Below are 24,811 nucleotides of genomic sequence, written 5' to 3'. Positions count from 1 at the left end.
AACTTTTGTATTAGGTTTCTTCAAAAATTCAACAATTTTGCTTTAAATAATCATCACAATACTCATCCTCGCAATATGGATACTTTCCACCTTTAGATTTAAACGATCATAAATTAATGCTAATATCCAATTCATATCTCCCGAAAATATATACCTTACTCAAACACTTATATAGAACCAATTCAACTCATCATTACCACAAATAATATTTTCTTGCTCAACATAAATCATATTCCAAAAATTAGTAAAGACTTGATAACACAAATCCTCCAAATATTCATGATAACAATCCAAAATAACTTCTCATTTCACATGGTAATCATCAAAATCTTTAAATTCAAAATAACAACTCAACCATATTGACCACATGTAAACTTCGTATTTTTCAAATACTTGCCACATATTACATAGTTAATTATACCAAATAAGGTCAATGAAATTAATTAATAGAAAATTCACACTTAAATGAATAAACCAATACAACAACTTATTGAAACTTACAATCATTCCAAAATACGATTTTAATAAAAGAAATATTTCACAAAAACACATAATATCTATTTCCATATAAGGAAATTATTTACCAATTTCAACATTAGGAACACTCATTAAATCATTCTCATTCCACCAATAATCTTGAAATTCATATATTTCGTCATATAAACCATGTAAATATCATATATACACACAATTTCATGATTTGCACATGAAAATAATTATTTCCAACTTCCACTTGATATAAGCAAATATGTATCTTCCTTGGAATTAAAATTTCGTAAAACTTCACCATGCACTTAGAATTCGAACAATTATGTTTCTCATGAAAACTTCACATGAACCTTGAAAATGTAAATGATATTATAATTCAACTTTTATTAATGAGGGTCGCATAGAAGGATTCGAAAAGCTTGAACCAATCAAAATTTTAACAACATAGAGAACATATCAAATCATTCAAATCTTTCACATTCACAATTATTCATTACAAAAACACGCCCCTTAGGGACATTCCCTCCATTGCTACTGGTTTCAACTTGTGGTCTACTAGACCGAGGTGGCTTGAATGAGTTCTTACTCTCTTGGATTTTCCCTGCCTTGACATCAGATTCCTTCTTAAAGCACTTATATTCACGGTGTCCTAGCTTTTGACAATAATGACAAGTCACTAGGCTACCTTCACAATTTTTCCCAAGGTGGTTCTTCTCACACCTTCTACAAAAATACAATCTCTTGGGTTTCTCACTGTTTTCTTGATCCCCATTTCCTCAAGCATTGGTTTCTTGTCCATCATTTCCTTTCTCAAAGTTCCCTTTGTTGTCCCTCTTATCTCTAGGTTACCATTGGGCTTATGCCTCTTTTCACCCCCGTGAAAAGAGTCATGGCTCTTTCTTTTCTCTTAAGAATGTTCCATCTCTCTCCTCTTGATTCCGTACAGGTGGGCTGCACGTCCATAGACTTTATCTAAGGTCTCAAAAGTAACTCCCCCTAGCTTCCCTTGGAGGGTCAAGGTTAGACCTTGCTCAAATCTCTGAGCTTTCATGGTTTCAGTGGAAACTACTTTCGGGGCAAATCTCATCAACTCAATGAATTTGTTGTAGTACTCACTGATAGTCATGTTCCCCATTCTCAGGTTGGTAAACTCCATACACTTCTGCTTTCTCATGTAGGAAGGGTAAAACTTCTCCCTCAAGGCTTCCTTAAACTCATCCCACCTAAAGTTTGGTCTTTTCAACAACTCATCCTTTCTTTGAGCCCACCATAAGTCAGCTTCCTCCCTCAAGTAGTAAACACCATTGTTCACCCTCAGCTCACTTGTGCAATTGATGGCATCAAACAGCTTGTCAAACTCCCTAATCCAGTTTTCAAGACTGGTTGTGTCCTCCTTTCCCAAGTACACAGGTGGTTTAGCTGCAGCTATCCTTTTACAGGTTTCACTGTAAGAATCCAAGTCAGAATGACGACTTCCTTGTTTCACCACTTGCGTGATGTTTTCAACTATGTTGGTTAACTTCCTAAGGACCTTGCCTACTTTGGAACCAAATCGCTTATTTCCTGCTCTTAAAGACATAATTCCTGGTTATTCATTCCATTCTTGAAAATTAAAAGGAATACACCATGAAAACACTTAATTCATTCCAAAACATAGAAAAATTGAAACAAGAATAACTTCACTTAAGGCACTTATTGAAAGCATATAAACTACTTCAACCACTTAATCAGAATTCTCATAATCAAAGTCTTCTTTGGAAAGGTTATAATTTGGATCATCATAGTTTGCCTTACCATCCACTCAATAAGCTTCAATAACTGGGCCAAGTGTAGCAGGATTTTTAGTTGGGTAAACTGGGTTGTAATCACGTTAATTTGGAGTATGGCTTGAGCTTTGAATTGGCTATAAATTGAGCTATAGTGTGGGTTAGCAAATCCAAAAATCGACTTAGAAGAAATAACATTAGACCTTTGGAGAAGATAGATGATACTTTAGGCTTGGTAATCTTTTATATTATTATGAAGCATCATGAACTTTAAGCCTTTTGCAATATGAAAATTGGCTTTTGGACTTGGATGCCTACATGAGGTATGAGTCTCATAACTTGGGGTAAGATAAGGAGAAGGATAATTCTTATGCCTTTCAAAAGGTGGTATGGATTCATCAATGGAGGAAACAAACTTCTTGTGAAGTCTTGAATAAACAAAAGAGTAGTTGGGAGTTTAAGTAATGAAGTTGCTAAAGTTATTTCAAGGTTTGGTTCTCCCCAACTTTGGTGGTTCCACAACTCTCCTCCTAGGTTCATAGTCACATTTAAGGTAGTAAAATCACTTTTGAATTGAGTCAAGGTTGCTAGCCACTTTCCCTCATGATGGTGCTTCTTATTCTCAAAGAAAGGTTCATACTTTCTAACTTTAGGTAAATGGGCTAGAGATAATAGAACTAGCCATGGTGGTTGAGTAAACACTTCAAAGTCAAACTTCTTATAAAGAGGTAGAACAAGGGTGGTTATTCTAGTCACCAAAATCATTAACACATACAAATCCCTTCACCTTTCAAGTAATAAATATTAAAGAATATCTTTCTCATTTCATTGAACATATGTTTAAACATATATATAAATAAATCACTTCAATAAACACATTAATACTTTTTCACATGAGCAATTCAAATCAAAACTCAATGAATTCCATTTGCATGAAGCGATATGTATAAATCAACAAGTATAAATTAAGATGACTCAACTATGATCATCAAAACACCAAAATTTCGGACCTCCAATCACCTTTCAAATAACACAAATCAAAGAATTTTTTCCTCATATCATTAATCATTTTTATCTTGTTTACACATTTAAATTTATCAATTCAACGATATTACACATAAGCAACTCAACTCATAAATTCCATTTTCATTAAGCAATTCATAACTCAATCAACCAAGTATAACTCAAGATCACCCAACCACGAACAATAGCTCAAAATTTCGAACCTATGACCATAACTAAGGTGTTTTAACACCAATTTTAATGCACACATAATCACACAACTCAAGTTTTGAATAGTTTCAATTCTTTTTTGTTTTCGAAAATAATTATAATGTACTTAAGTCATGACATAGGACGGTCAAGCCCGCATCTCCTAGGAAAGTTACCTACAGCGTCGAGGCGAGCCTTTCCTAGACAGACAGGCCTGCCCATTATAGGCCTCCGTAGAAAACTCGAGCATCCTTTTCTCAATCATCTTTCCACAAATAGGAAAATAGTTTTATATAAAAAAATAAAACTTTTTACTTTCACACACAAATGCGAAACTCTATCTATCCTATATGCCCTCTTAAGTCTACCCACAATATTTTTATTTTATTTTTTTTATTCCAAATTTTAATCTTTTTAGCACCGGAAAATCTGATACCACTTTGTAACACCCCCAAATCTCCCTCTATGGAAATACTAGTATAATACGTATAATTATACCATATAGATAGTTTTAGGAGTATTGCCGCCGCGTGATTACGCAAGGCTACTCAAAATACTTAACATAACTTACAGCGAAAGACTCAACTTTCATTTATTAATACTTATAAAAATAGTAACATTGTTATGAGTACTCAAAATAAAGACAAAACCAACATTCCTAAATTTGGTGAAGCAAATCCCGGAACTCCCATATGCTAATTCATGATTCCACCTGAAAATATTCAACACTGCTTACCATTAAGGTAAACAGGGTGAACCAAAACAAATAGGAAATATGGTTTAGCACAATATGCTAAGTACGATAAGTGCAAGATATTGTAAACTCAATTTATTTGCAAACATGCTTTTAAAACCAATTCCAATAATTAATCCAATAATTCCAAAACTCGTGATTTAAAACCAATTCTTAATATACTCAAATATAATTCCAATAATTCAATAATAGTGATTATTAAAATCAATTCTTTTCAAAAACCCAATTTCCTCTCTAACTGTGCACACCTCCAAGCTAGTCTCCTACTATTTCAAGGTTATTCTTGAGGAAAGACTAGGTCATACAAAGTCTATAGTCTTCAATGAATCCGCATAGTGGGATTAATATAATAATCATGCTTTTAAAGCTTTTAAATAAATTATTCAATGAACCTCTTTAATTCAATAATTCCAGTAAATACTCAAACTCCTTTTAATTTAAATTCAATATGCTTTCACAATCAACCTTTTAATAAACACTTCAGAATTAAATCTCATATTAATAACTTTTTCAAAATCAATAACTCTTCCTTTGAAAAAACCTTTTTTTTTAATTCAACAAACTTTTCAAATCAATTTCTTTAATTCAAACCATTCAAAACATGATATGAAAATCAATCCTTCAAAAATACATTTATTAAAACAAATATTAAAATCAATACCTCCAAACATACTTTTTTCATAAATCATAATTCAAATCAATTTAATTCAATCACCAATAAAATCATATAAAACATTGCATGCTATTCAAACAATCACTTTCAAAAGTATCTAGCCACCTAAACGTACCTTGATGCTGAATATCAATTAACACTTCACACTTTCAAAGTTAAATCACGAATACACCCTTGCATTTACATAACCATAAGGTTATCACAACATCTTTAAACATAAACCCAAATCTAATGTGCATGGACCATAAAACTCTTAATAAAATAATACTTTAATATAAAATTATAATTTTGAAATAGGAATTTATATTTTAGAAAACTAACCATGAAGAAATTAAAGGAATAGGATTAAAGATAATTGAATTTGCGTTAACTTACTTTTTAAAAAACGAATACGAAAACGAAGATGAAGTGCTTCAACCGGTGACCTTTTAAAAGTAAGTTTGGAATAATTCCTAAATGAGTCCATATTTCAATAAATGAGTCCATCTATTTGAAAAGTGATATTTTTCTGATGTAGATGGCTTGCGATTCTTCTTGGGACGAAGCCTTTGTGAGTGTCCTCGATGAAATATGCCAAAGGGCATTATAGAATTCGCAAATCACAGATGTGGTCTGACGAATTCTGGAGAAGATTCGCCTTTCGGTTTGGTCAAAAGATTGTTAATCACCAAATCACGTCTGAGCAGTGCCAAGAGCGGGGTATGCTGCTCCGAAATGTTAACCGTACATATGAGGTGAATTTCTTTAGTTTAGAAATGCTGAGCATGCTGCTGTTGTTGTGTTCGTAACTTTCTATACCATTGGCTGTGCTATTTGCTTACCATGCATACCTTCAATAAACCCCCCCCCCCCATTTCACCTTTAATACATGCATTAATGCTTTTAGGTTCAACCCCTTAGCCACGATCATTAATGTTTGAATTAGTATAATTCAGTAGAATTGCTGAGCATGTTGTTGTTGTTGTAGCATCCTGAGGTGTAGGGTTTCGTAGTGACCCGACACTACGCGGAAGGAAACCCACCAAGACCCGCCCCTTAATTCAAGCAATTAAACAAGCATAATAAACTTAATCAAACAAGATTAAGGACAAGAATTATACCTTTGACGCGTGCTTCGCTCCCAAAGAGCTGTTACTTCAAAATCCCGAAAAGACGAGATCTCTGACGGATCGTACCCTCGACCCGACCCGAGCGTCCTAAGTCTTGAAGGTTAGTCAAGACCCGGACAAAATAACTATGAGTTTTACGAATCAAAGGTTTACTCTTTTCAAGAGTTGCCTTTTAATTCCACTCAAGGTTGTTTCAAATCCCAATACCAAGCTTGGTATTTATAGGGAAATGATCCCTTGATTTTTCATCCTCCACCAATGTGGGAGAATGTATTTTTGCTAATTAATTTATTTCTAAAATAAATTAATAAACAAAACTAATCACAATGCAACAAGTGTCAAATAGAGAGAGAAGGTTAGGTGAGGACCATGAATGGGTGGGGGGGACCATTGCCTTGCTCCTCAAGGCCTTGCCCAAGCTTGGTCCCCACCCTTCACCTAAACCGCCACCTCATGGGCAGCTGGGCTGGCAGCCTGCCTTGGCTGCCAAGGCTGCCAGCTTGCGCCTAGCACCAAGGCTGGGCAGCCAGCCAGCTTGGTGTGCTAGCATGCACTGGCCTAGCACGCATCAGCCCTACGCACGCTGCGAGCTGCTGGGCGCTGATGCTGCTGGCCTAGCGCTGCTGCTGCCTAGCACTCTCTCACATCGCATCGCTAGCACAGCCAGTGCTAGCTGGGCATCGCTGGCGCTGGCCCTCGCATCCCACGCATTGGCTGGTCGCACATGCATCACGCACCAGCCATGTGCCATGCACCACGCACACACTCGTGTCCCTCGCTGCACCTCTTGCACATGCATCACACGCATTGCTAGCCCACACGCATCAATGCGCTTGTGGTGCGAGGCTGCTTGTGCGAGGCCTAACATCACGCTGGCGCCCAGGCACTCGCATGTGGTGCGATGCTTGGTGCTGCCATGCGAAGGCTAGCACACAAGCATCCACGCACATGGCGCACCATTGCCAGGCAGCCAACCATGCTAGCACTTGGTCAAGTAAGGTCACAGTGATATCGTGAACTACATGGATCTACAGTGATATCGTGAACTACATGGATCTACAGAAAGGAACTAGACTACATGAACTGAATCACCAATCCTCTGTGAGCCTGAGTGAGAAACTAAATCACCAGAACTACACAAAGAGGTCCAAGCTCATGTATCTGGCAATAAGTGGGCGTGGAAGGCTCAATCATATCATCGCATTACCACCGCCCACAAACGACCTAGATTATGTTCAAATGGACATAGGAACTGATTTCTTTTGTTCTACATAGATATTAATATTCTACAAATATATCAATATGTTCATGCTAAGCCGCCTTTTATGTTCTACAAACATCTCGATATGTTCTGCTTAAATGCAGTGTTTTTTCTGTTCAACAAATATTTCAATATGTTCACTATTCGAATTTCATAAACACTTTGAATTTCATAATTTCTTTGCAACTGCTCACTATCCGAATTCCATAAACACTTCGAATTTCAGCAACATGATGGAAAAAATATCATCGATTTACGAATGTCAAGCACTCAACCAAAATTAAACTTACCCAGATTTCATCGATTTACGAATGTGGTAGCACTCAATTCAACAATCACAAGTCCAATTACGCACCGCAATTAAGCAAAAGGATCATTAAAAATTTAAATTTGGAGAAAAAAAATCACGTACCATTTTCAGACAATTAAAGGCAGCGATTCAGCGAACGATTGTTTCAAAATGCATACGGGTTTTTAGGAGGAGGAAATGCATACCAGAGAAGGAAAGAAGATGAAAGCTTTGTGTACAATAAAACACAACGAAGAGAGCAAGAGAGATTACCGGTTGCGTAATCGAAGAACCCTAAGTTTAGAGAGAGGATGAGATCTCAGGTGATCGGCTGGACGGCTGTCGCCGGTAGCGGCTAGACGGCTGGCGAGTGGAGGCTGAAGAAGTTAGGGTTTGAATTTTAAAAGGTTATTATTGATAACATAGGTTATTATTTTTGATAACGTAGGTTATTATTAAACGATCAAAAGTTAAAAGATCCTAATTTTCTTCGTTGTTAATTGGTGCATGATTTGAAGAGTTTGAGAATTTAAGTGAAACAATACTATGGTTAGTAGGTTCCAACTGGAAAAAAAAATCCCTTCAAACAAATACACAATAGAAATGTTGAAAGGATACAGAAAATTGTGCGGATCTTCAACTGTACTTGGGAAACTACACCTTGAAACAATAACTTCCATCGAGATGAACATACATGACACTTATAGAAGTAGTATAGCCCTGATAATTCCCAATTACGATACTGCAAAACAGCAATCAAAAGATTTAGGAGGTATGTCAGTCAGACCGGCAGGAAAGAATTATATTGCATTAATATTGTACTAGGTTTCACACCTTAAACATCACAAATATCAAACACTTAGGCATGCAAAACTTAAAAGCAATATATAGAAATAAAGACATAACATATAAACGCAAGTGTTCTCATAAAGATGTAGAGATACTTTATTAAGTTTATTCTTCAGCAAAAGGTACCTTACCAGATAAGAAAGACATAACAGATCCATTATTTCTTCTTGATGTATAAACATTACTTCCTACACATAAACTTCAACTTTCAACTTCAAACTCATTAAAAGATTAAGCAATTTAAGTTTAGAAACTGCACTAACTCTTCCTCACTGCAAAAACTTGGCTTCCTACTACCACTCTACTACTTCTCTTCATCCATCAAATCCCTAACAAAGCTTCCATAACAAGACAAATTTTAATTTTCAAATTTCACTTATACAATTTTTCTTCAATTTCACCACCCCCCCCCCCCCACCCCCCAAAAAAAAATCCTCTAAATTTCATAAAAAAAAATGGCGAATTTTTCAAAAGAATGCCCACTTCCAGCATTAGTAGAAGAGCTTATTAGGCTAATTTTTAAGAAGCAATTACAACCATTCCCTGATTTGAAGGCAAGAAGAGTGCTTGCATCACTGGGTGAAAACGAATCGCTTAAATTGCTTAATCAAATTTGTACGACCAAAATTACCAAATCTTTTGATGGTTTTATTATTTATTTGACTAATATTCATAATCAGACATCAAACCCTTCTTCTGCAATGCCACATAATTTTGCTTCTCCTCAACTCACTTCAACATCCCCTTCTTGTATCTTTCGAGGTTAATTAATTTCTCAGAACTTTTGTTGTTCTTATATATATATATATATATATATATATATATATATATATATATATATATATATATATATATATATATATATATAATTTTCGTTTAATTTGAGGATTATGTTTTTTTTTTTGTTTCCTGCAGAGAGTAAATCAACTGTTGATTCGGGTTCTTTTGGTAATTGATTTCTTGCCTTCCATAGTATTATATACACTTTTGTTTTTATAATTAGTTGTCATTAGATCACATCGCTTGTTCAAATTTTAAAGTACACTATCAACGTGACTATTAAACTTTAGAGTGTAACTTTTGCAATATAAATGGACAAAATAGCTAATTTTGCCTTAAAATCGCTAATTGAAGCAGCTGATTTCCTCCAAAGAGATTAAATGGGACGACCTTTTTTTTAGTGTGTTTCTGTCTATGTGGAGTTTACCTATTACTCCCTCCGTGTCAATATGGTTGTGCCAAAAGGGAGAACTAACTTAAAATACTTCCTTTGTCTTTCTTTAGTTGCTAAATCGTCATAATGTTGGATTGTGGAGTGAACATAACATAAAGGGTAGTATACTAGTATGAGACAAGCTTATTGGACTACTAAAAAAGGAAAATGGGGCAATCTTAGTTGTACAAAGGGATTTCTATTTAATCTAGGAAGTTATGATTGCTGTAATGAGTTTGAAGTTGACAGTTGAAGTTTATGTGCAGGAAGTAATGTTAATACATCAAGAAGAAATAATGGATTAGTTATGTCTTTCTTATCTAGTAAGGTACCTTTTGCTGAAGAATAATTAACTTAATAAAGTATCTCTACATTTTGTTAACAAGTCTTTGATTTGATCTTTTGGTTAATGTTTTAACAGATAAGTTAACATCCATAAAATTGAATATTTTTACCTCTTCTAAGCCATACAAACCAAGTCGTGAATTTCTAGCCCTGGAGAAATTGGGATTTCATCGAGCATTTCTTGTTTTAAGTTACATAAGAGGGTATATGTCACTTATTTCTTAAATTACAGACGGTGTTATGAATCTTAAGGTATCTAGTGTAGTCTAATTGTGATTAAAATTCTTCTTTAGGAGGAAACTTGAGGATGTAGCTTCTGTTTGTGACATTAATAGTCTAGTAGCTGAAGCAAAAAACTTACAATGGCTCTTTTGAGAAAAAAGTGTGGGATCGATAAGGTGATCAATATTGTCTCAGGAAAAACAGAAAAAGGTTCATGTCAATCATTTTTATATTTCAATCTTTCTATACATTACTTGTAAGTTTGGCATGCCAAAGTGTTTGATATTTGTGATGTTTAAGGTGTGAAACTTGGTACAAAATTAATGCAATATTTGTTTCCTGCCGGTCTGATTGTCATACCTCCTAAATCTTTTGATTGCTGTTTTGCAGTATCGTAACTGGGAATTATCAAGGTATACTACTTCTATCAATGTCATGTTCATCTCGATGGAAGTTATTGTTTCAAGGTGTAGTTTCCCAGCTACAGTTGAAGATCCACACAATTTTCTATATCCATTCAATATTTCTGTTTGTATTTGTTTGAAAGTACATGGATTTTTTTTTCCCAATTGGAAAACCTACTAACCATAGTATTGTTTCACTTAAATTCTCAAAATCTTCAAATCATGGATTTTTAACTATTGATCGTTTAATAATAACCTACATTATCAAAAATCAAATTGAAACTAAAGCCATCTTTGACCACTTTTGATGTTTGTGTTGTTTGGTAAAGTCTATTCAATCCTTTTTATTTCCAATTAGAGTCCCTTCGTAGGCGATAGAACAAGTCTTCTCTAGAAGGTTTTTAAAGAAGAGAATGTATTGATCTTAAAGTTTGTTGATGATGGAAAGGGGATAACAAAATTTTGTAAGGGTGCTGGCTCTTCATTTGCTACTATCAAAAAGGTTGCACAAGATGGGATACACTTGGGTCAGAAGTTGTACAAGTTCATTGGTGAGTTTCCTTTTCCTTTGGCATCAATTTAATGCATTTACAGAACAGAAGTAGGTTTTGCTACATGTTTTGTGAATGTGTACAGAGTAATATATCAAATGTAATATAACAGAGCAAGGCTTACTGTTTTATTATAATGTCGTTTGGTCTAAAAAATGCCCAAGCCACTTTTCAAAGACTTGTTAATACCGTCTTTGATAAACAGTTGGGACGGCACGTTGAAGCCTACATTGACGATATGATAGTCAAGACAAAGTTCCAACAAGATCATCTCAAGGATCTCCGAGAAACCTTCACCACACTCAGGCAGCACAAAGTCATGCTTAAGCCTATAAGCTTCCATAACAAGACCCATTTTAATTTTCAAATTTCACTTCAATTTTACAAAGTCCATCACAATTTTTCTTCAATTTCGCCAGCCCCAAAAAAAAAAGAAAAATCCTTTAAATTTCATAAAAACAAATGGCGGATTTTTCAAAAGAATGCCCACTTCCAGCATCAATAGAAGAGCTTGTTAGGCTAATTTGCAAGAAGCAATTACAACCATCCCCTGATTTGAAGGCAAGAAGAGTGCTTGCATCATTGAGTGAAAACGAATCGCTTAAATTGCTAAATCAAATTCGTACTACCAATTACCAAATCTTTTGATGGTTTTATTAAAACAAAGACTGGATAAGAAAATTTAAATAAAATAGACAACAAAAGTATAAAGTTTAGAAACTTTACTTTCTCTTCCTCACTGCAAAAATTTGACTTCCTACTACCACTCTACTACTCCTCTTCATCCATCAAATCCCTAACAAAGCTTCCATAACAAGACCATTTTAATTTTCAAATTTCACTTCAATATTACAAACTCCATCACAATTTTTCTTCAATTTTTCCACCCCCCAAAAAAAAGAAAAATCCTCTAAATTTCATCAAAAAAATGGCGGATTTTTCGAAGTAATGCCCACTTCTAGCATCAGTAGAAGAGCTTATTAGGCTAATTTGCAAGAAGCAACTACAACCATCCCATGATTTGAAGGCAAGAAGAGTGCTTTCATCACTGGGTGAAATCGAATCGCTTAAATTGCTTAATCAAATTCGTACTACCAAAATTACCAATTCTTTTGATGTTTTTATTATTTATTTGGCTAATATTCATAATCAGACATCAAACCCTTCTTCTGCAATGCCACATAATTTTTCTTCTCCTCAACTCACTTCGACATCCCCTTCTTGTATCTTTTGAGGTTACTTAATTTCTCAGATTTTTTGTTGTTCTTTTGAATATATATATGTATATCTAATTTTTGTTTAATTTGATGATTAATTTATTTTTTTTTTTCTGTAGAGAGTAAATCAACTGCTGATTGAGTTCTTCTTCTGGTAATTGATTTCTTGCCTTCCACAGTAGTATGTACCCTTTTATTTTTATAATTAGTTGTCATTTGATCACATCGCTTATTTAAATTTTAAAGTACACTATCAACATGACTATTAAACTTTAAAGTGTAACTTTTGAGATAAATGGACAAAATAGCTAATTATGCCTTAAAACCGCTAATACTCAAAGAGTAATGGTTTTTAGACTTTTTACAGTTGATAGTTCTCGGATATTAAATGCATGTCTGGTAAGGCTATTAGTAAGCTTGTTTTTCTCGTTTTCTGGGTTCAAAGTTCATCAGTCCAAAGTTCCCATGGCTTAGCCTAAAATTTAACAACTAAGTTGTACTAAACTTAATTTGGTATTTACGTGTCAAATATATCACTTAATTTTAGGGGTGGGACTTTGGTTCGATGGTTCGGTTTGAAACGGTTCGGGTTGAAACAGTTTCATTTAGCCGTCGGGTCGGTTCGGTTCGGTTCTGATTTGTCATAGGCTAGTTCGATTTCGGTTTATCTTTGTACGGTTTAAATTCGGTTCAGGTCATAAACGGTTCGGTTTATAACATTTCGAGTTGGTTTAGGGGTGGGTTTACCCGGGTCAATGCCGGTTTGGTTTATATACAGTTCGAGTCATAATCGGATCGGTTTGAAACGAGCCAGTTCAGGATCGAGTTTACCCTGGTCAATGTCGGTTCGGTTTATAAATGGTTCGGATCATGCCGATTTGGTTTATAAACGGTTTGGGTCATGATCGGATCGGTTTGAAACAGGTCAGTTCAGGGGTGGTTTTACCCGGGTCAATGTCAGTGAATACTATGTAAAAGTCAACATGACGCAATTTAGGATCGTTTAAGGCTATTTGGATTGATTTAGGGAAGATAAACTAGGAGTTGTTTACGATACAGATTCACCATGGAAATAGGCCTCCTAGGGCATTCCAATTCACTCTAAGATATAGAAAACACCATTCAACCTTACCAAGATTGAATTAGCAAAGGAAAGAACACGAATTCACTCAAAATAGAGAGAAAAACAAATTCTAGAAAAGTTTGTGTTTTGTTTTCAAAGCTTTGCCCCAAACGGACGACTTGGAACTCCTTTTATAGCCAAAGATTATCCTGTAAATCTACTTGGAGCTCCTTGACTTCCTACTACTATTTTACTACGCCTCTTCATCCATCAAATTCCTAACAAAGCTTCCATAACAAGACCCTTTTTAATTTTCAAATTTCACTTCAATTTTACAAACTCCATCACAATTTTTCTTCAATTTCGCCCCCCAAAAAAAAATCCTCTAAATTTCATCAAAGAAATGGCGGATTTTTCGAAAGAATGACCACTTCCAGCATTAGTAAAAGAGCTTATTAAGCTAATTTGCGAGGAGCAATTACAACCATCCCCTGATTTGAAGGCAAGAAGAGTGCTTGCATCACTAAGTGAAAATGAATCGCTTAAATTGCTTAATCAAATTCGCAATACCAAAATTACCAAATCTTTTGATGGTATATTATTTATTTGGCTAATATTCATAATCAGACATCAAACCCTTCTTCTGCAATGCAACCTAATTTTGCTTCTCCGCAACTCACTTCAATTTCCCCTTCTTATATCTTTCAAGGTTCCTTAATTTTTCAAGATTTTTGTTGTTCTTTGGAATATATATATATATATGGTATAACTAATTTTTGTTTGAGGTTTTTTTTTTTACTTTTTTTGTTTGTTTTTTTGTTTTGTTTTTCCTACATAGAATAAATCAAATGCTGATTCGGGTTCTTCTTCAGGTAACTGATTTCTTGCTTTCCACAGTAGTATATACCCTTTTTGTTTTCATAATTAGTTTTCATTTTATCACATCACTTGTTTAAACTTTAAAGTACAACATATAAGTCCGGAAGAATAAGTACAACAGTTTGGAACAATAAGTGTAAAAGTTTGGAACAATATGTGTAAAAGTTTGGAATAACAAGTATGTAAGTCTGGAACAATAAGTACAAAAGTTTGGAACAATAAGTATAAAGCTTTGGATCGATAGGTTTAAAATTTTGGAACAACAAGTATAAAGGTTTAGAACAATAGGTATAAAAGTCTAGAACAATAATAATGGCAAATCCGTAAATAATGAGGCGATTTAACAGTGCACGTAATAACTCCACGTTCACTCTAAAATTTGAAAAACTATAAAATAATTCTCAAAGACTCTTTAACTCCACTAATTAATCCCACTTCCCCATTACTGCCAAAAAAAATAAAAAAAAAATCTGTTCCTAATCTCCATAGAATTCCTATTGTAAAAAAAAAAAAAAAATTCTTCTTCTTAAAAAAAAAACTATTCGTATGGATTCTTCCGGAAATGCTCCCAGGCCAGCAAAAAAGTCTCTTGTCAACTTCATGTAAGTCGCATTTTCATTAATCTTTAATATTATTGATTTGAATTTCAAATTGTTGTATAAAATCATTTGTTTGTATACAGGGAAAGGATTGAAAAAAAGGCAGGACAAATAACAGTGCCACCACCTTCAAATGAACAAATTCACAACGGGTAAGTAATGTTTCAAGCTAATACGCTTGTTGTTCATATTTTATATGCACAAATTAAAAAAAAATAGTGTTCCCAACTAATATGCATATTGTTCCTAACTTATATACGTAATGTTCCAAACTAATATGCCTATTGTTCCTAACTTATATACATAATGTTCCTAACTTAAATGCTCATTGTTCATAACACATACACGTAATGTTCCTAATTTATATGTCTATTATTCTAACTTATATAATAAATGTTCCTAAATTAAATGTTTAGGACTCCTGAGAGAAGTATTGTCCCCTTCTAACCTCCAAAAGAGATGAAAAGAAAGCAGTCTTCTACAATTGTTGTTGTACAGCAAAAAAAGGCTAAACATTTGGAGGAAGAAGATCAAGATGAAGAAAAAGGAGATCGTGCATTGATTCAGAGAATCACCCCCCAAAAAGTTTATAACAAGAGTTATAAAAGACCTTCCTTATCAACATAAGGAAGCTATCAAAAATTTGGGGTTTGGTGGATTACTTCATTTAAGTTTAGATGCACACAAGGGTAGTTTTTGTGCTGAATTGGTCAGTAGATTTGACCAAAATAGATCATCTTTGGTACTCTCAAAAGGAAATGAGATACCAATACTGTCAGAGGATGTTCATTTAGTCTACGGTCTGGCCATTGGAGGAGTCCCAATTACAGAACCAAAATCAAATGACTCTGACGAAGAATGTAAACTGTATCTACAACAATGGAGGAATCAGTTTGGGCTTAACACTGGAAGTCGAACTCTCTCTGTACTTGTAAACAAGATAGAAGATAAAAAAAAACAAGATATGTCTCATGAGTTTTTAATGAATTTCATTGTAGCTACGATTAATTGCTGTGTAAAGTCAACAGCAAACAAATCTGTTAACTTCAAGTTTTTATATAGCTGTAAGGATACCACCAAAGTGAAAATACTTGATTGGTGTGCGTACACATACAAACAAATGCTTGAATCAGTCTAAGAATGGCAAGATGGATAATCATTTTTCACTGGTCCACTACCTTTCATGATGGTAACTACTTCGTCTTTTATACTTGTTGTTCATAACTTTAATACTTATTGTTCTTAAGTTTAATATTTATTGTTCCTAACTCCTCTACCTATTGTTCCAAAGTTTTTCACTTATTGTTCATAACTTTTTTACTCATTGTTCCAAACTGTCACACTTAATGATCCTAACTTCAACAATAATTACTCCTAACTTATCTCTTACTAATCCTAACTTCTATATTCATTATTCCAAACTTGAGTACTTATTATTCCAGACTTATATGCTTAATGTTCCAAACCTTTGTACTTATTGTTCCTAAGTGTTCTATTCATTGTTCCTAATTTTTTTAATTGTTCCTAACTTTTCTACTTATTATTTCTAAATTTTCTACTCATTATTCCAAACTTTTCTACTCATTGTTGCACATATTGTTCTAATCTTTGTTATATATTGCTTAAAATCAGATTACCTGTTTTGATCGACTTAAAAAACGAGGTTATAGTCAAGGAACAATAAAATGTAAGGAACTTACATCATTTGCCTTTATTCCTATGTTCCAAAGTGAGTCAGCTTGCCCTTCGTATGATTCTATGTGTCTCAGGACATACACCCCACAGTCATTTACATTATTATTGTTCCTCCATGGCATTTCTTTGATTACTGTTTTGAATTCTTTTACTAAATCTCCATTGCCGGTGCGTGTTTCATTTAGGAATTGTGAAAATGCCTTCAACTTCAATACAAAAAGTACAAGGTAGTTGCATGAACATTAGGAATTGGAACAAGTTTTAGGAACAATAAAATTCTGGAACATATCAGAGTTCTTATCATTGTTTTTGGGAAGTTCTTATACTTGTCTTTAAATGAAACTCCCTTCTCTAGTATTCTATTGTCTATCACCTCTAGTTTTTTGTTGATAAAGTTGAAGCATAACAGGTAGTAATGGTCAAACACAACTACTAAGAAGAACACCTATATTGGAAACAGAAAGTGTTGTTAATGTATTGTAAACTATATAAAATGAAATAATAAAGGAAGTAATCTGAAAGTATTTACCAAATCAACTTTATCAAAGGCACTTTATCTGAGAGTGTTTCATTTCATCTGCGATCTGACACTTAAATGCTAAATATCAATCAGTATAAACGTTTGAATCATTGAAGTGAGTGTTGCCGCATAGTATTTGCTTCAATATTAAAATGATAAAACATAAGTATTATCATGATAAAGCATTAAGAACAACAAGCATATACTTTTGGAACAACACTTGTAAAAGTTATGAATAATGAGCATATATGTTAGGAACATTACGTGTTATGAACGATGGACTTAAGTTAGGAACTATGAGCATATAAGTTAGGAATATTACGTATATAAGTTAGGAACATTATATATATGAGTTAGGAACATTACGTTTATAAGTTAGGAACATTAAATATATGAGTTTGGAACAATGCGTGTATAAGTTATGAACAATGAGCATATATGTTAGGAACATTACGTGTTATTAACAATGGGCTTATAAGTTAGGAACTATGAGCATATAACTTAAAAACATTATGTTTATAAGTTAGGAACATTAAATATATGAGTTTGAAACAATACGTTTATAAGTTAGGAACATTAAATATATGAGTTTGGAACAATACGTGTATAAGTTATGAACAATGAGCATATATTTTAGGAACATTACGTATTATAGTTAGGAACAATAAGTATATAGGTTATGAACAATGAGCATATATGAAAAAAAAAACAAGCATATAAGTTAGGAACAATAAGTGTAAAAGTTTTGAACATTGTGTATATTAGTTAAGAACAATAAGTGTAAAAGTTTTGAACATTGTGTATATGAGTTAAGAACAATACCCAATTCTCAATAGTGCACCAAAATCTATTTCTTGCACTAGGTTTTATTCTCCTATTTGTCATGCTGAGTATATGTACATAGGAGTCAACGATGTTGTTCATAGCATAATTATTATATTGCAGTGATGCTATGTCTTGCCTGCTGATGAAGTTTAATCCATCATTGTATAACTACTCAATTTATTATGCAGCATATACAACAACAATTATAGTTAGGAACAGTATATCAGTATATAAGTTAGGAACAATTAGTACATAAGTTATGAACAATAGGTATATAAATTAGGAACAATTGATATATAAGTTATGAACAACAATCTTACCTCTTTGGTCCAGATGAGAATGCATACTCAACAACCATTCTTTGAATTTTTTTGTAGTGTCTTGGATATTGGTTCATTGTTTTGCATGAATGGTGAACGTAGGTATACTGGAAGAATTTGTGTGATCCTTTTCTCTCTTTATTTTCTAACCTTTTTTTTTGGAATTAACCCTTCCTTCTCCACACCTTCAACAATTGATTTTGCCAGTTGTTGTAACTGATCTTCCATTTGTTAATCGTTTAGTTGTTCTTTAATTGGAGAGGATACAGTTGGTGGTTGTTGTTTTGAAGAAGCTGGAGGAGGTTAGGGCTCTGCGTGTTTAGTTTTCTGGATTGGTGAAGCTGGAGGAGGTTGGGGCTCTGTTTGTATTGTTCTCTGGATTGGAGAAGCTGGAGGAGTTGGTGTATGAATAAATGTTTGTGTTGTTGGAAGTTATTGGCTTCCAACAAATAGATTGTAATTTGGGGAAGTAAAGCAAACAATATCATTTCTTTGTTGTTTTTCTTGTGCTTGTATCTTTGTTAATGCCCTTCCCATGACTTCATCAAGCTCTGCCATGAAAGCTGGCTCATCAAATAGATGCTCATCTTGTGTTAGTATTCCAGGGCTTCTGGTCTATTCCTGGCTCATTCTTTGTGTTTGTGTTGTTGAAGTGTACTTATTCCATATATTTTCAATTACAGTCTTCATTTCTTGTTGAATTTGTACTTCTTCAAACAGATTGTATGCTTTGTCAATGAAAGCATACATATCAAACACATTTTTTGCAAGTGTTTTTGCCATTGTTGAAAATTTGTCAAAGTAATCCTTCAATAAACAGGAGAAAAGGAATGTAAAAGTTTTGAAACAAAGAGTAGAAAAGTAAAGAACAGTTGGTATACAAATATATAGATTAGGAACATAAAGAAGAAGAAATAAGAACAATAGGTATAAGTGTTTGGAACATAAGGAAGAAACAATAAAAACAATAATTATATGAGTTTGGAACATTAAGCATTTATGTTTGGAACATTAAGTGTATGAGTTTGGAACAATAGGTTTATACTTTTGGAACATGTATATGAGTTTGGAACATTAAGTCTATGAGTCTGGAACATTAAGTGGTAAGGTTTGGAACATTAAGTATTGATGTTTGGAGTAATTATTGTTAAAGTTAGGATCATTAAGTGTGACAGTTTGGAACAATGAGTAAAAAAGTTATGAACAATAAGTGAAAAACTTTGGAACAATAGGTAGAGGAGTTAGGAACAATAAATATTAAACTTAAGAACAATAAGTATTAAAGTTATGAACAACAAGTATAAAAGACGAAGTAGTTACCATCATGAAAGGTAGTGGACCAGTGAAAAATGATGATCCATCTTGCCATTCTTAGACTGATTCAAGCATTTGTTTGTATGTGTACGCACACCAATCAAGTATTTTCACTTTGGTGGTATCCTTACAGCTATATAAAAACTTGAAGTTAACAGATTTGTTTGTTGTTGACTTTACACAGCAATTAATCACAGCTACAATGAAATTCATTAAAAACTCATAAGACACATCTTGTTTTTTTATCTTTTATCTTGTTTACAAGTACAGAGAAAGTTCGACTTCCAGTGTTAAGCCCAAACTGATTCCTCCATTTTTGTAGAAACTGTTTACATTCTTCATCAGAGTCATTTGATTTTGGTTCTGTAATTGGGACTCCTCCAATGAGCAGGTCGTAGACTAAATGAACATCCTCTGGTAGTATTGGTATCTCATTTCCTTTTGAGAGTACTAAAGATGATCTATCTTGGTCAAAGCTACTGACCAATTCAGCACAAAAACTGCCCTTGTGTGCATCTAAACTTAAATGAAGTAATCCACCAAACCCCAAATTTTTGATAGCTTCCTTATGTTGATAAGGAAGGTCTTTTATAACTCTTGTTATAAACTGTTTGGGGTGATTCTCTAAATCAATGCACGATCTCCTTTTTCTTCTTCTTGATCTTCTTCCTCCAAATGTTTAGCCTTTTTTTGTTGTATAACAACAATTGTAGAAGACTGCTTTCTTTTCATCTCTTTTGGAGGTTGGAAGGGGACAATACTTCTCTCAGAAGTCCTAAACATTTAATTTAGGAACATTTATTATATAAGTTAGGAACAATAGGCATATAAATTAAGAACATTACGTGTATGTGTTATGAACAATGAGCATTTAAGTTAGGAACATTACATATATAAGTTAGGAACAATAGGTATATTAGTTTGGAACATTACGTATATAAGTTAGGAACAATATGCATAATAGTTTGGAACACTATTTTTTCTGAATTTGTGCATATAAAATATTACGTGTACTGTTAAACCGCCTCAATAGGAATTCAATGGAGATTACGAACAGATTTTTTTTTTTTTTTTTTTTTGCAGTAATGGGGAAGTGGGATTAATTAGTGGAGTTAAAGAGTCTTTGAGAATTCTTTATAGTTTTTTCAAATTTTAGAGTGAACGTGGAGTTATTACGTAAACTGTTAAACCGCCTCATTATTTACAGATTTGCCATTATTCTTGTTCCAAACTTTTATATCTATTGTTCTAAACCTTTATACTTGTTGTTCCAAAATTTTATACCTATTGATCCAAAGCTTTATATTTATTGTTTCAAACTTTTGTACTTATTGTTCCAGACTTATATACTTGTTGATACAAACTTTTACACGTATTGTTCCAAACTTTTATACTTATTGTTTCAAACTGTTGTACTTATTGTTCCAGACTTACATGTTGATAGTGTACTTTAAAGTTTAAACAAGTGATGTGATCAAATGAAAACTAATTATAAAAACAAAAGGGTATATACTACTGTGGAAAGCAAGAAATTAGTTACCAGAAGAAGAACCCGAATCAACAATTGATTTACTCTCTGCAGGAAAAACAAAACAAAACAAAAACAAACAAAAAACCTCAAATTAAACAAAAACTAGATAAACCCAAATATATATATATATATAGTTTTGCAGTGAGGAAGAGAAAGTGTAGTTTCTAAACTTTATACTTTTGTTTCTATTTTTATTTAAATTTTTTATTCAATCTTTATTTTAATAAAACCTTCAAAAGCTTTGGTAATTTTGGTAGTACGAATTTGATTAAGCAATTTAAGCGATTTGTTTTCACCCAGTGATGCAAGCACTCTTCTTGCCTTCAAATCAAGGGATGGTTGTAATTGCTTCTTGCAAATTAGCCTAATAAGCTCTTCTACTGAAGCTGGAAGTGGGCATTCTTTCGGAAAATCTGCCATTTTTTATTTTATTTTTTTTGATGAAATTTAGAGGATTTTTCTTTTTTTTTTCTGGGGGTGGCGAAATTGATGAAAAATTGTGATGGACTTTGTAAAATTGAAGTGAAATTTGAAAATTAAAATGAGTCTTGTTATGGAAGCTTATAGGCTTAAGTATGACTTTGTGCCACCTGAGTGTGGTGAAGGTTTCTTGGAAATCCTTGAGATGATCTTGTTGGAACTTTATCTTGACTATCATATCGACAACGTAGGCTTCAACGTTGCGTCCAACTGTTTATCAAAGACGGTATTAACAAGTCTTTGAAAAGTGGCTTGGGCATTTTTTAGACCACACGGCATAATAATATAACAGTATAAACCCTGCTCTGTTATATTATAATAGTATAAGCATTGCTCTGTTATATTACATTTGATATATTACTCTGTAAACATTCACAAAACATGTAGCAAAACCTACTTATGTTCTATAAATGCAATAAATTGATGCCAGAGGAAAAGAAAACTCACCAATGAACTTGTACAACTTCTGACCCAAGTGTATCCCATCTTGTGCAACCTTTTTGATAGTAGCAAATGAAGAGCCAACACCCTTACAAAATTTTTTTTTTCCCCTTTCCATCATCAACAAACTTTAAGATCAATACATTATCTTCTTTAAAAACCTTCTGGAGAAGACTTGTTCTATCGACTATGAAGGGACCCTAATTGGAAATAAAAAGGATTGAATAGACTTCACCAAACAATACAAACATCAAAAGTGGTCAAAGGTGGCTTCAGTTTCAATTTGATTTTTGATAATGTAGGTTATTATTAAACGATCAAAAGTTAAAAATCCGTGATTTGAAGAATTTGAGAATTTAAGTGAAACAATACTATGGTAAGTAGGTTTTCCAACTGGAAAAAAAAAATCCATGGACTTTCAAACAAATACAAACAGAAATATTGAAAGGATACAGAAAATTGTGCGGATCTTCAACTATAGCTGGGAAACTACACCTTGAAACAATAACTTCCATCGAGATGAACATGACATTGATAGAAGTAGTATAGCCTTGATAATTCCCAGTTACATAGCCTTGATAATTCCCAGTTACGATACTGCAAAATGGCAATCAAAAGATTTAGGAGGTATGATGGTCAGACCGGCAGGAAACAATTATATTGCATTAATATTGTACCAGGTTTCACGCCTTAAACATCACAAATATCAAACACTTTGGCATGCCAAACTTACAAGCAATGTATAAAAGGATTGAAATATAAAAATGATCGACATGAACCTTTTTCTGTCCTTCCTGAGACAATATTGATCACCTTATCGATCCCACACCATTTTCTCAAAAGAGCCCATTGTAAGTTTTTTGCTTCAGCTACTAGACTATTAATGTCACAAACAGAAGCTACATCCTCAAGTTTTCTCCTAAAGAAGAAGTTTAATCACAATTATAATACAGTAGATACCTTAAGATTCATAACACCGTCTGTAATATAAGAAATAAGTGACATATACCCTCTTATGTAACTTAAAACAAGGAATGCTCGACGAAATCCCAATTTCTCCAGGGCTAGAAATTCACGACTTGGTTTGTATGGCTTGAGGAGGTAAAAATGTTCAATTTCATGGATGTTAACTTATCTGTTAAAACATTAACCAAAAGATCAAATCAAAGACTTGTTAACAAAATGTAGAGATACTTTATTAAGTTAATTCTTCAGCAAAAGGTACCTTACTAGATAAGAAAGACATAACTGATCCATTATTTCTTCTTGATGTATTAACATTACTTCAGCAAAATGAGTTTGAAGTTGACAGTTGAAGTTTATGTGCAGGAAGTAATGTTAATACATCAAGAAGAAATAATGGATCTGTTATGTCTTTCTTATTTGGTAAGGTACCTTTTGCCGAAGAATTAACTTAGTAAAGTATCTCTACATCTTTATGAGAACACTTGCGTTTATCTGTTATGTCTTTCTTTCTATACATTGCTTTTAAGTTTTGCATGCCTAAGTGTTTGATATTTGTGATGTTTAAGGTGTGAAACTGGTACAAGATTAATGCAATATAATTGTTTCCTGCCGGTCTGATTGCCATACCTCCTAAATCTTTTGATTGCTGTTTTGCAGTATCGTAACTGGGAATTATCAGGGCTATACTACTTCTATCAGTGTCATGTATGTTCATCTCAATGGAAGTTATTGTTTCCGGTGTAGTTTCCCGGCTACTATTAAAGATCCGCACAATTTTCTGTATCCTTTCAATATTTCTATTGTGTATTTGTTTGAAGGGATTTTTTTTTTCCAGTTGCAACCTACAAACCATAGTATTGTTTCACTTAAATTCTCAAACTCTTCAAATCATGCACCAATTAACAACGAAGAAAATTAGGATCTTTTAACTTTTGATCGTTTAATAATAACCTACGTTATAAAAAATAATAACCTACGTCATCAATAATAACCTTTCAAAATCAAGCCCTAATTTCTTCAGCCGATCACCGGAGATCTCATCCTCTCTCTAAACTTGGGTTCTTCGATTACGCAACCGGTAATCTATCTTGCTCTCTTCGTTGTGTTTTATTGTACACTAAGCTTTCATCTTCTTTCCTTCTCTAGTATGCATTTCTTCCTCCTAAAAACCCGTATGCATTTTGAAACAACCGTTCGCTAAATCACTGCCTTCCATTATCCGAAAACGGTACGTAATTTTTTTCTTCAAAGTTAATTTTTTAATGATCCCTTTGTTTAATTGCGGTGCGTAATTGGACTTGTGATTGTTGAATTGAGTGCAACGACATTCGTAAATCGATGAAATATGGGTAAGTTTAATTTTGGTTGAGTGCTTGACATTCGTAAATCGATGATATTTTTTCCATCATGTTGCTGAAATTCAAAGTGTTTACGCAATTCGAATAGTGAGCAGTTGCAAAGAAATTATGAAATTTGAAGTGTTTATGAAATTCGAATAGTGAACATATTGAAATATTTGTAGAACAGAAAAAACACTGAATTTAAGCAGAACATATCAAGATGTTTGTAGAACATAAAAGGCGGTTTAGCTTGAACATATTGATATATTTGTAGAATATTTATATGTATGTAGAACATAAGAAATCAGTTCCTATGTCCATTTGAACATAATCTGTGTCGATTGTGGGCGGTGGTAATGCGATAATATGATTGAGCCTTCCACGCCCACTTATGGCAAGATACATGAGCTTGGACCACTTTGTGTAGTTCTGGTGATTCAGTTTCTCACTCAGGCTCACAAAAGATTGGTGATTCATTTCCTGT

At 33.4% G+C, this 24,811-nt stretch overlaps 1 long non-coding RNA gene across 1 annotated transcript; it reads left to right on the top strand.

Moving 5' to 3' along the window:
* Positions 1 to 13,361: 13,361 nt before the first annotated feature.
* Positions 13,362 to 16,000, top strand: LOC110698198. The gene is made up of 3 exons (XR_002506684.1): positions 13,362 to 14,898; positions 14,979 to 15,047; positions 15,312 to 16,000. It is a non-coding gene; the product is annotated as an uncharacterized LOC110698198 (long non-coding RNA).
* The last annotated feature ends 8,811 nt before the right edge of the window (positions 16,001 to 24,811 follow it).

Source organism: Chenopodium quinoa, unplaced genomic scaffold (genome assembly GCF_001683475.1).
Source record: "Chenopodium quinoa cultivar QQ74 unplaced genomic scaffold, ASM168347v1, whole genome shotgun sequence".
Classification (NCBI taxonomy): Eukaryota; Viridiplantae; Streptophyta; class Magnoliopsida; order Caryophyllales; family Amaranthaceae; genus Chenopodium; species Chenopodium quinoa.
Note: the sequence above shows the minus strand (reverse complement) of the source record. Positions and strands in the feature narration are given on the sequence as shown.